The sequence below is a fragment of the Convolutriloba macropyga genome, chromosome 6 (genome assembly GCF_964194025.1).
Source record: "Convolutriloba macropyga chromosome 6, txConMacr16.3, whole genome shotgun sequence".
Lineage (NCBI taxonomy): Eukaryota > Metazoa > Xenacoelomorpha > Acoela > Convolutidae > Convolutriloba > Convolutriloba macropyga.
Window position 1 is genome coordinate 37,568,178 of NC_134473.1, and position 18,349 is coordinate 37,586,526.

General features: G+C 36.0%; 1 protein-coding gene across 1 annotated transcript in view; it reads right to left on the reverse strand.

The window, feature by feature from the left end:
- The window catches only part of LOC142341662 (putative G-protein coupled receptor No18), a 111,984-nt gene extending 106,289 nt beyond the window's left edge, over positions 1-5,695 (reverse strand). Inside the window, exon 1 of the mRNA XM_075392787.1 lies at positions 5,539-5,695. The gene's annotated coding sequence lies outside the window, so the exon portion shown is untranslated. The remainder of the gene's footprint in view (positions 1-5,538) is intronic.
- Between the last annotated feature and the right edge of the window lie 12,654 nt (positions 5,696-18,349).

Consider the following 18,349-nt stretch of genomic DNA (forward strand, 5'->3'; position numbering starts at 1 on the left):
CGACTCTTAACCTGTAAAGCCATTTATGCATGCTACCGTGCGTCGTAAAAAATTTCATCAAAAATCAGATCTAATTCGAACGAATTTCCTCATACAAAAGCCGACAGAAAAATCATGCCACCCAAAGTTAACAATTAACAGCTCAAAAGCTAATACTTGCAAGACATTCAATATCACGTCAAAATATAGCGACAAATTGATCAATAAAAAAATTGACAAATACACTATATCTTTCATATCTTAGCGGGAACCTAAATTACCGAGCATGGGTAATGCTCAAAGAACACAAAATGTGCGGTACGTAGCTTTTTGGTACCATTATGTGTCTTAGCAAAACAATTGTCACATTGGGTACCATTGTTCACATAAAATTTTTTTTCACTGTCCTTATTAGTAAAGTTAACAGCACTCATATCCAAATAAAGCATCAGAGTAAATAAAATAGATTGACGATGATATTAAATATCTAAAAAAATCAACGGAATAAAAGAGTGTGACAATATTTTGAAGACGTTCATTATGTTTTTCCAAGGATTTGCAACAAAAAGTAATTCAACAATGAACTAGCATTAAATATGTTCTCTTATCAGACTTTAGATAAAAGTTTTTTTTACAAGAAACGTTAAGTGAAACGACGGTTTTTGTTAAAAAATAAGAACTACGAAAAGAATAGCAGTATCTCTCATCAGATTTTATGCAAAAACATACTGCTTGGCAGCATTAGACTTTGAATGAGAATCATTTTAATTCAGCACCTTTTAAAAAATTGATCAGCAAATGCCCTTACTTGCCCAAAATTTTTCTATAAATAGTCATTTCACTAGTTTCTTTGCTCCTGGAGTTTCCATTTCAGGAAGTTTTTTTTCTTTTATCACACCTTGCGCTTTGGGATAGCTCAAAAAAGTGGCCATGGTATTTGATGTAATGTTAAGAACTATAAATGGTGTTATCAGTAATGAAAGAAGTCCAACTTTTCTTCATCCAATGAATCCGAGTTTAAAAGTTCGCTTCCACAAAAAGAGCAAAATAAGTAAGCTGTGTACAATAAAAAAAATGTTCAAAGAAGCGCCTGCGTGTTTTACTAACAATAGAGGTGGGGGTGGCGTTACACAATTCTATAAAAACTTGAGAAGAGAAAGTAATACAAAACTGCATGAAATTAGTTTAAAAGATGTCTTGTCGGTTTTTGGAGAGCAGCTTCAACTTCAGGACCAAATAATGAAACATAACCGACTAACGTCGGGCGAATTGCTCTCAAACGACCGGCGAGCGGTTGGCTTCGTCAGTAGCTAGCCACGGGGGGGGGGGGGGGGGTGCACCGGGGGCAACAGCGCGGTGGGGGGTGGCGGCAATAGTGGGGGTGGGGGGTCAACAGGGGGGGGGGGTCTCAACCTCTAAGAACCGCCCTTCACACCATAAGTATAAGTATAAGTCTCCAAAACAGTTTGAGCTGAAACAGAGCTGGAAGGCTCTAAGAGCACTTAATGCCCGCTGGGCGCTACCTGTTTATCCCGTTTTTGAGGACGAAAAGTCAAAAACGTCAGACGAAAAATTGGCCAAGCGAAAAATCGCATAAAAAAAGACCGACAGGACTAATATAATTGCTACAAACTTCGTTTGAGAGCAATTAATAATTGTCGGTAAATTAATGCAACCTAAATATTTTCGGATTATTGTAGTGGATTACACTGATTAATGAAAAGTTTGGGCATAAGATTTGAAGATAGGCTACATAATTTTAGTTTACAAAAAAACTTTAAACGTTTAGTTAATTTGTATGGTTTCCAGCGGAATCGTAGACGGAAGGTTGATAACATGTCAAAAAATTACCGAATGAGATTACTGTGATTGAAAATCTAATTAAAAGCAGCAGAAACTTTTTTGAGAAGAGTCGTAAATCTATGTCTTGAGAAATTTATTTTGTCGATTGTAAGAAAAATTCTTCAAAAAAAATTGCAAAAGTAATGTTTCATAACCAAAAGGCGTAAAACATTAACACCAATGTTATTAAAGGGAAGCAAAATGAACACTAATTCTCCCCTTATAAATAAAATTCGAGAGTTGTTGCGTGAAACAATCAATCCTTCGCACAATCGCATGGCAGCAGAGACAACAAAACCTCAAAGGACTTTTGTACTTTATACAAAACCACATTTACTATGACGGACAATGAGACAAAAATTATCTAAATTCAAAAAATTTAAGATTGCATCTATTGAAACAATTTGAAAGAAATACTTGATCACGACAATTTTAAAACTGCGAACCATCGGGCTCCTAATCAATAGCAACTAAATATTTTAATACTATAAAAGCCATATGTTTGTCTCAATTGTTATCCATTATTCCCTAAAAAAACAGAAAAATTGGTAAAAGTGCTTCAATTGGAATGATTTACTGGGAGAAAACTTGCTTTGCGTTTTTTAACGTGAACCATTAACAAGATACCAGGTATTTCAAGATACCAATTAACGTTTTTATCATTAACAACAAAACACAAATGGGATAGTAATTGTGAGTGATATTTGTCCTGTATGTCAAAACAATTTAGTCCGCATGGAATACATGACTCAATAAAAACTGAGTAAAAATTATACTTTTTAAAATTTTTTTCTCTCTTATGCTTTAACTTGAAAAAAGAAATTTTCCATGAAAAATCCGCCTGCAGAGGTCAGAGAACATGATTTGTTCAAATCATTTGCAGTCCGTTTTTTTCCAGGAAGAAATATTTTTTGCCTATATTCAGACATAATAGTTCTCAAGTATTTGTATTAGATAATGAATATCAATAAGACTAAAATTGGTTTCATTACGCGCATTCGCTTAAAAAACTGAGTTCTGGTTCCATTGGAAAACAACTAAAGCAGTAACAATGATTCACTCTAAAAAAGTTTAAACAGAAGACGAAACACATTAATTGTTTACCTTTCAGTGCAACATTAATTGGAATATGTATCTTAGTTATTCCTGTTTAGTGCATTAAGTGTTTAAATAAAACAGCGTTCGTTAAATTTTTCGTTTCAGTCACTGGTTTCGGCTTCAAATGATTTTGCAATATTTTTCACTTTCTGCTCAATGGGACAAAAAAAGTTGTATATGGATTTTTTCAAGTTGCAAACCGTAAATATGATTACATCCAATTTTTAAAATGTTTTTTTTTGTTTCAACAACCAACTCAATATTTCCTTCGAATAGTATTTTGCACCAGAATAAACTTGAACAAATATCATACTTAAAAAGTCCGAGAATGTTTTGTTCGACCTTATGAATATATTGTACTCTTCTACTCATATCAAAATTAGAGTTTTAATGTCAATTTTCAATTATCAAGCATAAACCTCGCGTACCATTTTTTGATCATTTTATGTTATGATGATTGACCAGACCATACATGTGGAAGAGAAAGGAGCTGATGAAAAAGTTTCTAGTTGTCAGTATCATAACTATAATCTGTTTTCACGATGTTCATGTAAACAGTAAGAGACGTCATTTTTGCGTCTTTGAAGGTCAATGGTTTACAGAAGTTGATTAAACAAACCTCAAAACTGTTCAATAGTTAATCAGAAAAAAATGTTTTTCAGAGATTGAGAGACAACATACCCATTTCCTTTAAACTATCCTAGACTTTTAGGTATATTAGGCAAATACTAATAACTGTAAGTTCAAACTGATGATATCATTAAACAGACATTTAGATCATTTATGATTGATTTTTTGTATTCAAAATATAAGAGTTGCAAGAGTCTTTATTTGTTTTTCTTATGCTTGAAGTTTACTAGATTCAAAGCCCCATATTACATCTTTTCTGCTTAAAAACTGATAACAGTTTTTTGTTAGTCAGTATTTATGGTTTAGGGTAAAAAACTTCAGTTGCGGTAATATATTCATTCTTCTTGAAACAAACTCTTCTTAAAAATTATGAAAAAAAAATCAAATGCTCCCTAGCATTAGTCCAAATAAATAATTCGCAAAGACAACGGTCACAATTCTATTACGATTTGTTATCGAACTACCAAACATTTGGAACTATAGTTTAAAACTTTGAAGAAAAATTTGAAAACTTTAATTTTTTTATGCACAAAACGTGTTTCCGCGTTTTAGTTCTAGATATTGATGGGCCAAAAGGTATTTTTATAAATATAAGCATAAATCTCTTTAGTTTCGAAATTGAAGAATAAAAACACAGCCAGCTAACGTTGGACGAATTGTTTTCAAACAATGCAGGCGGGGATAATAGCAGCCTGCATAAACCTATGATTTCACTTTGGTACTTAAAATGATGTTAAAACACCTGATTATAAGACACTAATATAATTCTAATTTAAAAAATGAAACGATTTTAAGCTATTTTTTTTAGTATACTATCGTCAGTTTTTTTATTTCAGCTACTTACAATTCCGAATGAGAGCAAATTGGATCACTCAAAAACCAAGAATTTACATGTAAAAAATTACTCGAAAAATCACATGTTCAGACGAAAAATTAATCAAGCAGGAAAATTAAATAAAAGGACCAACATGACTAAAATAACTGCTGTGAGCTTCGTTTGAGAGCAATTAACAACAATGTGACAACTCGGATTTTATCAGTTAGTGCCTTGGAAATGTTCGAAAAGAAATTGGCTCAATATTATATTGACGTCAAAAATACCTCGATCAAAGATATCTCTTTTGATGACATTTATTGGTCTCAAGCATGAATTCGAAGAACGGAATTGTATCCCGTACTTTGGTCTCAGAGTACTTCAGTCCTGAAACATGATAAAACTCTTCAACCAGCACTGAATCAGGAAAATCCAAGGGTTTTTGACTGTTTTTATACTTAACAGATTGAGGCGCATTGAGATAAAAAGCTCTTTAGTTTATCTCATCTGAGCATTAGTAATAACAGCCTGTTTGTTCTCTGTGAAGAGGTAATAACAGCCTGCATATCCACTGTTCTTTCGGGCATGGTCTTTGTATTATGTACAGAAAAAAGTCAGAATTGTTTCACAAAAATTTTTTTTCATAAATTCGGTAATTAATTATGTGCAGATAAAAGCTAGGCAGTAATTACGCATGAACAGATAGGAGCCAGGCGTTAATTACGCGCGAACAGATAAAAGCCAGGCGGTAATTACTAACGCTCATAGAGAATTCTTCAGGTGTTACTTATGTCAAGAAGAAAATCCGTCTGTATAAAATTATGCAAAGAAGTTGATCAGAATTACTAGTACATGCGCAAATGAATCACTCTGGAAATTGTCCTGTAATTTTTCAAAAGTGACATGATCAGAAACAGGGTCATCCAAAAATCCAGAATGTAATTTTCAATGATTCAGTACTGATATAGTATGACACCAAGGTACGGGATGCAAACTGTAGGTTAACGTGGTTCCTTCATTTGATGGTGTTTTTATATAGTAAGTTGGAGGAAAACAGGGTTCTAAAAGGGAAAAGAACCGGAAAATTTAAGACTGACGTTTTGCTTACCCGTGAAAGGTCATAAAGAAATTAGCTCTTAATTAGAAGTAAAACAACATTTCAGACTCCAGCTTACCTGTTTCTTGTGGAGGAGTTAAAGACGACGAAACGAGAATAATAGACAGAACGGCTTACAGGATACACGATTAGCGATGACTGATTTATAGACAGTTACAGTTAAAAATAATCAACAAAAGATGGAAAAGTTCATGAATAATGTAAACAAAAAAGCGAGGGAAGACAATCAAACGCTTTTTGCTTCGCTTTCACAGTTCTCCAAAACTGGGAAGGAGAAATGTTTAATTATTCACTTCAGAATGCGCAAGAAAATGACGAACGTCAAATTCAAAAAGCACCAACACACAAGAAACAGGCTTTTACTGAGAATTCTTCAAGCTCAAACCCCGAGGGCGAAAAATAGATATAAAGAGTCAAATATGGTCTGTGCAAAAGCTTTTCTGAGAACTTTATAACATTTACAAAGAGTATAATTTGAAATTAGACTTTCAGTAATGCATAATTTTCTGAGGAGAGAAATGTCTGAGAAAACGGCTTTGATTTCAACTTTCTTTAATTTCAGCTTTGATTTCAGAAATTGTACGGGCACAAAGCAACGTGATATCTTTTTATGACGCAAAAAAAGTGCATTTATCATTAAAAATGATGCAATTATCTGAGCTCCGTAAATGGTTAAGTCGCCCATTTCTTTCTAAAATCTTCACTATTAAGTCCACGAACATTAAAAGCTACTATAAAAATTGCAATGGCCTCTAAAATTTAGTTCGACCCTAAAATAAGCGTAATATTATACTCAATTGTATTATGAACGATGACGCACTAAACTTATTAACCAAATCAAATCAAGCACGTCAATTAAATACTAATTGCGTCTTTGCTTTCAAGGAAAGTATATGCACAATGGCATGACCTTTCAAAAAGAATTAGTTTAGTCCTCAACAAATGAAGATATTTCAGTTTGCTCTTTATCAATGATTAAAAAGTAATTTCCTTTCCTAAAAATGAAAAAGTCTTCAATATTGTGTTCTCTAAGGCCATATAATTACATAACAAGACGAACCAGTTCATAAATCAATTGTCTTGCTAATTCATTAAAAACATCACAATTTTAGTTTTACGTTTTTATCAATTTTCTATAACGGAGGGTAAAAGCGATAGGCCGTTTGTTGAAATAGCTGAAGTTAGATTACACGTAGTTCCACATTGCCCCCCCCCCCCACCAGCCGCAAGCCCCAAAATTTGACATTAAAATTGCTGACTCGCATCTGCATGCCCGAGTTGGGTTTTTTCGAAAGTCAGTTATGCAAGATCTTGCAAGATTAAAATAATTCTGCAAAAATCTTGTAGATTTTGCAGGACTAACATCCGGTGTGGGCCAAGGTGTTGTCAATGAAAGACAATATTTATTGTTCATTCTAATTATATGACTTTAAAACGCGCAAATTCAAAGTATTGGTTAAATTTGAAACAAAAACATCGATCCACTGAGGACCAAATTTTTAAATATATTTTTGCCTCGTATTTATCCCCAACTGCACAATTATCTTAAACTATTGAATAAAAAAAAATAGGCTGAAAAAAAGAAGTTTTCCAGAGAGTTCAAAAAAGGGACAAAATGAAGCCGGAAAAAAATTGCCAATTTTTTTGTAAAATTGTAAAGAGTTACGTGGAATCTCTTTAATTTGAGTAGCAAGTTCTCATTCCCTTATAAATAGAAATTGGGAAAGTATTTTTTATCAATAATTTTTGGTACTACCCAAGGATGATGCACTAAACTTATTACTGAAGTATAATCAAATACCTCAAACGAATAATAACCGAAACTTTGTGTTTAAGGAAAGTATGATTTTGCACAAAAGGCACGGCTTTCCAAAAATAGTTAGTTCAATCCTCAAGAAAAGAATACTCATGATACTCAATCATTCAATAATAATTTCATTTCCTAAATTGAACACGGCGGCTCGGTAATGTGCGATGGCACATAAGGTTCCGACCCCGCCCGTCCACAATTTTGGCATAATTGTCTAACAAATGAGGAACAGATAGAAAAACCCAGAAACTATTTTTTGCGAATCCTAAAAAAGCCCAAGTCTTTTTCAAAAAATTCTGTATGAACGATAAGATAGCCTCCAAAGCAAATAACTCAGTGGAGTAAAAAATGATGCATTAGATTGCTTTAATATGTTAATATTAAGAAAGCGAGTCAAGACGAACAGCAAAATCAAACAACAACAACAACAAACATTAATTACATCAAAAAATTTATGTCCCTCTTAAAAACTAAATTTAATAACAAAGTCAACATACCGTCAGATAAACCTAAAACTAAACAAAAATAACTTATAAATCACCAGAAAACATATGCGACCAGTCCATAAAAATGTTTGGTAACAATTATACAAAAAAGAACAAAAACAGTAAAGTAAAAAAAAATAACTTATTTTTTTGAAAAAGTTAACTTCAAAGTAATAAATATAATTAGAAATCAAGTAATATTACCACAATGTTACGATTACTACTGCTTCTCTAGAAGGGCTTTAGGACCTGTTCTTATTCATTTTTTAAAGCGGCTAAAAACAAGAACAAAGAACAAACAAAATTTCAATTGAAACTTGCCAGAAAACGCTGTCAAAACCGTCAAGCCAAATTTTGGCGCTCAAAATATATTTGATTGCGCCTTCTTCAAACAACTAAAATGTAGTACGTGGCCATTCATTAGTAAGACTAGGTAACAAGTAGACAATAAAGCGAAGTGCTAAAGTATGTAATACTTTTAATGTTTTTTCGAAACAAAATTACATTCAATGTCATGAAAGGCATAAATTACAAAAAAACTATTTAAATAGGGTTGTTTATTCATGGAAAGGAAGCCCTCGAGACCTGTTATTATCCAGAATATTTCTTGCATCTACAAAAAGAACGTCAAATATGACAAAAATCAATATAATTTACTTTTTTTGTGAAAAACAGGTGTCGAAGCCAGTAAGGTCATAACAAATTCTTTAAAAAAAGATTTTGGGACACCAATCCCTTTTATTCCCTTGACAGCCATAATGTCATATTTGACCTGTGATTAACTAACGAGATTAGGTAACAAAAAGAAACATAAAAAGAACAAAATTGCGAAGTTAAAAAGTTTTTTTTTAATTTTGGAAAACGATTCTTTTCAAAGTCATGAAAGCCATCAGCTATCTACTAATATCAGAATATCGGTTCTTTTATTCTTCCAAGAAAAGCCAATGAAAGCTATCACTATACAGGAAATTTCATACGACCAAAACGACAAAGTATAAATGAAAGTTAGAAACAAAATTAAAAAATTCAATTGATTTCTTCAAGAAAGAGGCGTCCAGGACGTTAAAACGATCCTTATTTTGAATGCTAATAAGGTGACATGAGAACTGTCAATAATGTGATAATATGACAAAATTAGAAAACGTGAAAAACTGGCAAATATCAAAACAAATAAAAATCTGAAATCTTGTAGTATCAAAGCCAGAAAACAATAACTTCAGGCTTAAAACCGCAACCGAGAATAAATGTTAAATCAATAGAAAGAAGAAGCAGTCTTTCTTTGCTGACACTAAGCTGGAAGTTGAACAAATTAAGAAAAAAATAGAGGAAAATATAATTAAGCCATTAATTATTGAAAAGTCAATTATTTTTAAAACAAGAAACGATCATAAACCTTCAATTAAAAAACTAAATGCATTAGCTTGGAGCTGCTTAGCAAGCGAATTGGTTGGACCTATCACTCCTGAGCTTTGATTTGATATGTTTTGTTCTTTATTATCAAAAAAAGTCTTTTTTTTTCTAAAAAAAAGACCGACTGATTACATCCCGATTTTTTTTGGATTGTAACAGTCCAAGAATGGCCCAGAACTAGCCCTGCTAGTACTTATTGTCTGTTGGGGACAATTGATTTTTCAAATGTTTTTGATGAAAAAGGCTAAATTTTGAAATGTTTATCCAGATTTTTTGACCAAAAAAATTAAATCAAAACAATCAACAATGCTTGTTTGTCCTCAGAAATAAAATTAACGACACTATTCTTAAAAAATCTTACAAATTTTAGCAAAATTGACGAAAATTTAGGCAAAAATTCCGGAAAATGTGAACAAAAAAAACGTGAATTCACTTTTCTTTTCTCAGAAGTTTAAACCTCGATAACTCCCTGTAGAAAACGAAAATTAAAAAAATCTTTTTAATTCCATATTCTACGCTGGACGAGCTTTTTAATAATACCATTCTCAACTCTCTACGATGAATATATCGAGCGGCGAAAATTCATGGAACAAAAAAAACCCATTTGAGTATATAGTTCCTCCCCACTCAAGAGGGTCGGAACAAAAATGAGTTCTGCAAGGCCATATAATTACATAAGAAGACGAACTAGTTGACAATTTAATTGTGCTGTTAATTAATTAAAAGTATAACAGAGTGTTAATTTTATGATTTTGTCAATCGTCGATAACGAAGCATTGAAGGGATAGGCCATTTGATACTAGAGCGGAAGTCAAATTCCACTAAAATTTTTAAAGCGCTGACCTGCATCTGCATTCCCGATTTGGGCTTGGAAGTTATTTTTTCCAGATCTTGTGAGATAAACTTAGATCTGTAAGAATTCTGCAACTCTCGTGGGACTACCATTCGGTGTAAGGCCAAGTTGTCGTCAATGAAAGGCAATATTTTATGTTCATTTGTGTAACGGCTGCTCTCCTATCAAAATCAAGGAAAACTTTACACCGCCCAAGTGGTTTCAGCGGTTTCAAATCTGTCCAGATAATGTGTTTTTGCAATCAATTTTTGTGAAATGTTTCATCCGCTATACTATAGATTACAGTTGCATTACTTGTTGCTCAATTATTCTCTTAACTATTCACTCAGCTTTGCTGTTTAACAAATTGTTTCACTCAGAATAACAAGATAGTTCAAATTGAAACAATCAAACGTTGTTGAGTTTGTTTCTTAATAACTCAATTTATAAACCGTTTTTAGGAATTCCGTTTCCTATAATTTTGAGCCCTATAACTTGGTTATAGCATTGCAAAATTTCCACCTGCTGCAGTTAGCAGCTGCAAAACGGGATGTTTTACCAGCTGCAAATCTGATAGTAATAATAACAATATATCTCTAACTTCAAACTTTGCAAGTCTCTCTATTGTTTTCAAAAACACCGATGTTGAACTAGAGGCTTCTTTAAATCCAATAGGAGAAACTGATTTTAAGATGTGCACAGAGTTTCTCTCATCTAAGAATTTTTTTTCCTCAGAAAAGCAAGGTAGAGATTATCAAAGTTAATTCTCTTTTCAATAAGTCAAAAAGTAAACCTAACTCTAAAAAAATAGGTTAAAACCAAAAACTTACTCATATGATCTACAGAAACGAGACAAAAAACAAATAATATACCGCTCAGAGTGTGCTTCAGTACGCACTGTATGTCAGTTTAGTGTAACCAAAATTGCAAAATTCAACTGATTTTTAGTAGTTTTTCAAGCTTTGTTTATATTGCCGTACATGTCAAAATTGCACCCCTGATTGGTTGTAAGATTCTCTGAATGCACTGAGTTTGGGTTTCGGGATTCTGTATACGGTGCCCCGCACTCTCTGAATTGGTAGGTATATCGTAAAAATCATCGAATCTGGCTTACCAATCGGTTATCTCTTGCTCTGTGTGAGCTAAATTTGTGTGATTGTGACCACTTGAATACGTGGAAATAATAGCATAGTTAAAATTTAAGTTTCAGTTTAACTTCATGTATGACGATTACGTGCTAACAATAGTCACTGAACATAAATGTTGAATAAAATGAACAAATTTGTTTGGCTTCGATAGAATGTAGCATTAAATTCCACTTGTCATGCTATTCTGGCTTTAATGCTTGAAATGGCCTTGAAGCGCTATTCAGTTTTGTTATTGAGTTAGTAAGCTCAGCCGCTACATCGCCGGCCCTGTTTTCCAGCCTGAAAACATCTTTTCCAGGTAGTACTGGGGCGAGCTTTGCTACTGGTCTCTTGTACACTCCGTCGTTCGTTCGAATTTTCGCTGATCGAATCACACCCTCACACCGTTCTGCCGGTTGTTCAGAATTGGCAGATATTCTTTACGAAATCTGTCCCATTTGAGATTTGCATCGTCTTGAGTTTGTCCAAAGCTTTCGATGATCGACAAATTTTTCTGCGCACGTTAGATAGGGTAAGCAAACATTCTTTTTGCCAAGCAAAAAGTGATTGGGGGTCAATGCTTCTAAGTCATAAACATCTGAACTCACTGGAGTCAAAGGCCTTGCGTTCAATGTCTGCTCTACAATACACAACGTTGTTGAAAGAGCGTCCTCTGTGACTGAACTGTTTCCCAGCACTGCATACATTGGTTTCTTGCAACTTCTCAGCATTCGTTCCCATAATCCTCCAAAGTGAAGTTTTGCGAGTGAGTTGGAGTTCCATCTGTTTCCTCGTTGAGTTCGATGTCCTTTTATCCCTTCTTTGTTCCATGCCGCAACGTACTCTGCAAACTTCAGCTTCAACAACAGTTGTCCTGTTGCCACTGATGATTGTTCTCGGTTTGCCTCTTCATGCAATAAATCTCAAAAATGCGTTGGGATGTTGGGATAACTATCTGTGTCCATCTTGGTTACCACTTCCATACGAACCGCTCTCATAGTTAGACATGTGAACAGACAACACCATCGCTTCTCGTTCCTTCGCCCAATTTTCACAATGAACGGGCCAAAGTGGTCAACTCCAATATTTGTAAAGACTGCTGAAGCATCTAACCGCTCTTCGGACCGATCTGCCGTCACTGGAGCTATCGTTTGTGCTCTGCCTTTTCTGCAGGTAACGCACTTGTTCTTGATTGGTCTTCAGCCGTTTCGTATGCCTAAACTCCACATCTTCTGCTGAACCATGTTTTTGACTTATGCACTGAGCTCGTGTTGATTTTTCTTGTACTTATGTCGCAAGAATGATAATTCCAATGTAGCAATATTGGATGCTTTGCATTGAAGTTTAATTGACTTTTGTCTATTCTGTTTTTGGCTTGAATAAGTCCTTATTAATCTGGGAAGGGTGAGAATTGGAGGACTTTGCTGCCTTTTCGAATTTCCTTTCCAGCTTTGAGAGATCTCATCTCTTCACCAAATTGTTCTCGCGGTTGTAACTTGAAGATGATTGCTTGTGCTTTTTCTTTTTTTTCAATGACTACAAAAGTTGCTTGTTAGCATTAGCTAACTGCTCGCTGTACGTATCCCACCATATTCACTAGTCTGTTAAATTTGCTGATTCGTTCCCACTGAATAACCGCTTTTCTTTTCTTCAGCTTGTATCATGAAGACTGAAGAATGTATATTCTATTCATCTGATGCAAGAATTAGGCTTACTTGTGCTTGCCATTTATTTTTTGGTGGCGTCAAACAGGCCGGCCCAGTGAACCACTCACTTCCCTTGATTTCCTCAAAGTTGGGTGCTCTGTTGCCAATGTCCTTTGGGTTGTTGATACCACTCACAAGATACCACTGTGAAACATCAGTTGTATCTAGTATCTCAGCTACTCGATTGGCCACAAACACTTATTGCTTATGATGGGGACTGTGTTTTCATTGCAAAACTGTAGTTGTGTCCAACTAAAAATGGAACTATATATCTTCATTTAATGTTCCTTGACTATCTGCACCTTCAACCTCACTGCCATGACTGCCGCTTGCAGTTCAAGTTGGGGTATTGCAAGATGTCTCGTCGGTGCCACAATGCATTTTCCAATGACAAAAACTAAGTCAGCTGAATATTTTGTTGTTTGTGAACCTAGATAGGCCACTGCACATATTGTGTCTTCAGATGCGTCAGCAAACACATGAAATTCGGTTTTATTCCCCTCTCTGTTAAAGTATCTTCTATCAATGCTTGTTTCAGCTACAATTGGAAGTTTTTGTTTCCATCTCAAGAATTCTTCTTCTTCACTAGGCTCCATTTGGCTGTCCCAATGTTGTCCATTCTTAGTCCAAATGCCTTTCAGAATTCGTCTCATGAGAACACTGAACGGTGCGAACAATCCGATTGGGTCGAATACTGAAGATACCAGTGACAAAATTCTCCTGTGTGTTACAGGTGCTTCAACTTTTATGTTCATACCTCTACACAATTGAAGACTAGCATCCGCAACAGTCCATTGTAGTCCTAGCACTGATGATTCCTCCTTATTGGGTTCCACTTCAACTTGTTTCGTGTTGCTGATTGACTTCATGTCTTCCGGGTTTGCTTCGGTAACTGCATCGCTGTTGCTTATCCACTTCTTCAGTTCAAATTCATGTTGTGAGAGAAGAGGTTATAGTTGATTGAAGAGTTCAATTCCTTCTTCAGGGGATTCTACCGATTTGATGAAATCGTCCATGTAGAAGTTGTTTGTATTGCTTTTACTGCGATTAGATACTCTTCTTCGTTGTCCAGTCCCACTCGCTTGAGAGTATAGTTTGCACAAATTGGAGAACTCTTTGCTCCAAATACATGACGCTGATCTTTGTATATCTGAACAAGTTTGATAGTTCTTGGACGCCATAGAAACCTCAAGAAACTTCTATCCTGTTCGGGAACTTGCACTTGTAAAAACATCGATTCGATGTCGGCTGTCAAGGCTATTGGTCCCTCACAAAATCTGAATTTTGTTCCAATCAACCCCTGTAGCAGATCAGGTCCTGCTAGTAGCTTGTCATTTAGGCATACTTCCTTGTACTTTGATGCAGTATTGCAAACACGTCTTACTTTGCCAGGCTTGTTCGGGATTAGTATTGGATGGTGCGGCAAATACCAGTCTTTCCCGAAGGTGCCTTTCACTTCGGACTCGTTCAATATCTATACGAATTCCCAAGGCTGAGCTGTAGTTGTTGGGTAGGTTTGGCTTTGGTTCATTCCAAAGCATTCCCACTTCGTACCACTCACCTGTAAACTTTGTCGAACTCTCTAGCATCTTTTGCGCCTGCGGTTCCTTCTTTGCTGACCTTTTATGTTGAGTTTGGAAGCATGGGTTTCTATGTCCCACCAGGTTGGGATATCTTTAGCCACTTTCACATCTTCTGTGAAGGCGAAATGACAATCAGTTTGTCTTCTTTTGCCCGTCATCGGGCCACTGGCAACCCATCCACAATTGGCGAAAGGTTCACTTTGTGTTCCTATCTTGTAGTCCAATGGCCGTTGTAGCTCATAAGCATCATGACCAAGTATGATGCCAACTTCCATCAAGTTGAAGGTTTTCTTGGGTCGAACACTCAAGTGATTGAAGCTTTGCCTAAGCTCGTTTTAGTTTTAATTGGTGTTTCCCAAAGAGACTGAAGGGTGTGCAAACGCTTCGATTGAACGCACTTTGAATATAGTCCCTTTATTTTGAGAGGGTTCCTTTCTGTTTTCAGATCCTTTGTTCCGCGTATGCCAGCTATGTTGAGCGTCACATCGGTGCCTTGGGCTCGTAACTTCTCTTTCACACTCTGATTGATGAATGAAACCGTTGATCCACTATCGAGGAAAGCATATGTGTTCAGCCTGTTGTCACCGCTCTGTATGGAGACAGGAACTATCTGAAGGAAGCTCTTAACTTTGTTACTCTGGTTGATTGTTGCTGCGCTTACGTTAACTGGGTGATTGCCCTCGTCCATTTGGTTTACTGGCTGTTGCGAGCGCGTGTGATTCTTGGTGAATCCATTGATAACGCATGCGTTGAGTTTGCAATCTTTGATTGCTTGTCCTTTGCCTACACATCCATAACATAAACGTTGCTTCCTCATTGCTGCGTACCAATTAATTACACTCATGTTCCTGATTAGTGGACAGTTCCAGACTTTTGGAGTGCCATTAGCTACCGAACAGTGATCACTTTGCATTCGCTTCGTTTCTTTCACATTCGACCTAGGAGTGAAGTTTGATGTTTTCGAGAACCGTTTGTCTCTATTTGTGCTCCGTCTGTCTTCTTCTCTTTGCTCTCCGTTGAAAGCTGAAAACTTTTTATGCACAAATGCCATCCTAGATAGCCATTTTGTTAAAAAAATATCAAATCAGGCCAATCATCATCTTTATGATCAACATAGAACCACCACTTCTCTTTGAGAACTTGAGGTAGTTTATCTACTGCCATATACAGTGTGGAGCTTGATTGCAGTTCAACCATCTGCCTGTACTCTTTGAGCACATTCAATAAATTTGAAACTGATCAGACCTGTTAAGTCGTGAGGTTTGATCTGACTTGCTCTGCGAAGACACTGCAGCTGTGCATCAATGATCACATGAGGCCTTCCAAACATCCTCTCCAGAATGCTCCATGCAGCACCATAGAATTGCACAGAATAGCCCATTCCAGAGATTGCTGACCTTGACTTGCCTGTCAGTAGAGTCTTCAGATGGCTCATCTTCTCTGAGTCGGTTATTGGTCGTTGATACACTGTAGCAATGAACATACTTGACCACTCTGGCCACTCGAGAGGGTTTCCGTCAAAGTTGTTCAACTTCAACTTTGGTAACTACTGCTACCTAAATAACCATTTTTGTATTGTAGAACAGCTCTAGGCAAAACGTCTTCAACACTTGAGGAACGGTCTCGTGAACTTTAATATTGTCAAAAGTGGCTATAACTGATCACTTAAGGAGTTGCTACGAAGCGAGATGTTGACCGATCTAGTGTTAGAAGGATGTCGATTCTACTGGCCCCGTCTGAGACATCAGTCTTCTTTGGCGTCGCGTTGAAAAAAAAGACCTATCGTGAGCACTTGTTGATTGGGAACGGAAATCATCATTCCCTAAGGCTGCTCTCTTCAATTTGCGCTCTAGCTCACGCTCTTCCTCAAGTAGTTGATGCTTGGTTTCTAGTTTCTTCATTTGCAATTTCAGCTCTAGCTTCTTCCGCTCGAACCTTGCCTGAACCAAGTGCATCTTGGTTTCGAATTCTATTGTTTCATCATCTTCTCGCACCTTCGCTTTGCTGAAGATGTTTCCGAAACAATCTCCGCAACTTGGTCACGTGCTGTTGCTCCATTCTGCACTGTTCGAGCAAATGGGTTGTTCGATTGGTAGTTTTTGTTGCTCTCGCCGTCGTCCAATGCTTGTGTTGTGTTGCTTTGCTCTGCATTCATTGCTGGTTGCGTGCCTTTGCTTAAATATGCAAGCCAGTGCTAGTCCAAAATTTCTTTGCACTTCCTTTCTTCTTTCAGATGTTCTTCAACGAAATTAGCTTGATAAAGCACAAGCTTGTTTCAACTCTGCAGTTGCTTGGGTATATCTTCCTCTAGAAGGTGAACAGTCTGGTGATAGACGAGGTTTAGTTTTTTGGGTCAATCTGAACCTTCAATTATTTTTTAGCCAAGCCTTCTTTTAGTGTTAACTTCTTCCACTAAATCTTGGAACTTTTTGTCGTACATTTGAGCTGCTGATTGATGCTCCTCTGCCAGTTGTGCTTGGATTGCTTAGTTGCTGTTGGCTGCTGCCTTGCTTTTTCCTTTTAAGCGAGGTTAGCTTTTCAACTTCTTCAGTGAATTGCACTCGCACCTTTCGCTCCGCCTCACTGGCGTTGCGCTGTTGATTCGTTTCATTTTCTTTGTGGGGTGACTTCGACACTCTCTTCCATCAAATTGGACAGCAGTTTCTTTCACTGTCCTGGTCGGCGGACCAAATGTAGCGGCTGCTCTCCTATCAAAATCAAGGAAAACTACACCGCCCAGTTCGTTTCAGCTGTTTCAAATCTGTCCAGATATTGTGCAATTAACTTTTGTGAACTGTATTATCCGCTATAGGTATACTGTAGTTTACCGTTGAATTACTTGTTTTTCAATTACTCCTGATAACTAATTGCTCGGTTTTGCTGGATAACAAACTTGTTTCTCTCAGAATAACAAAATAATTCAAATTGAACAATTAAATTTTTATTGAGTTTTTGTTAATAGCTCAATTTATAAATCGAAATTGCAAAATCCCTTATAACCAGCTCTAGAAAACTGTCCTAGCTACTGGGGGGCCGACCAAGTCAGGGCAAATAATTTCTATCTCCGATGTATTAATGTTTTTACGCACGTTATTTTAAGGTAACCATAGTTGCAAATTTCAACTGATTTTCAGTAGTTTTTTTCAAGCTCTTTTTATACTGCCGTATGTGTCAAAACTGCTTCTGTGATTGGTTGTAGATCACTATGTTGTAAGATTCTCTGACTAAACAGAGTTAGGGGTTCGGGATACTTTATAGGGTGCCCCGCACTCTCTGAATTGGAATGAAAATCGCAAAATTCATCGAATGTGGCGTACCAAGTTGGGTATGTCTTACTCCGTTTGAGCTCAATTTATGTGATTGTAAACACGTAAATATAAGGCCAAAATAGCGTAGCTTGAGTTTGAGTTTCAGTTTAACTTTTTGTATGACGATTTTGTACTAATGATAGTTACTAAATGTAACTAATTCACAAAGAGAATAAATCCATAAGGCTTCGATAGAATGTAGCCTTAAATTTCTATTGTCACGCTATTCTAACTTCACTGGTTGAAATGACCTTGAAGCGCTATTCAATTTGGTTGTTTAATTAGTGATCTCGGTCAGCACTTTTTGACCAATATGATTTAAAAAACATGCAATGTCAACGTATACCGATTAAAATTGATACAAAAATATTCAACCATTGAGATCCAATTATTAAAAGTTCTTTTAGCCTTGTATTTTTTCCCAACATAAAAAAAGGTGTTATTTTATGAAAAGTAAAATATGGGCTGTAAAGAAGAGTATCGAGTTCATATAAGAAAGAGTTTAACTGAAGCCGAAGTAAAATGTACCAAAAAAATTTTCTACTGGAAGAGAAACAAATGAAATCTCTTTAATATGAATAGGAAGTACTCGACCACTTGAAATTAGG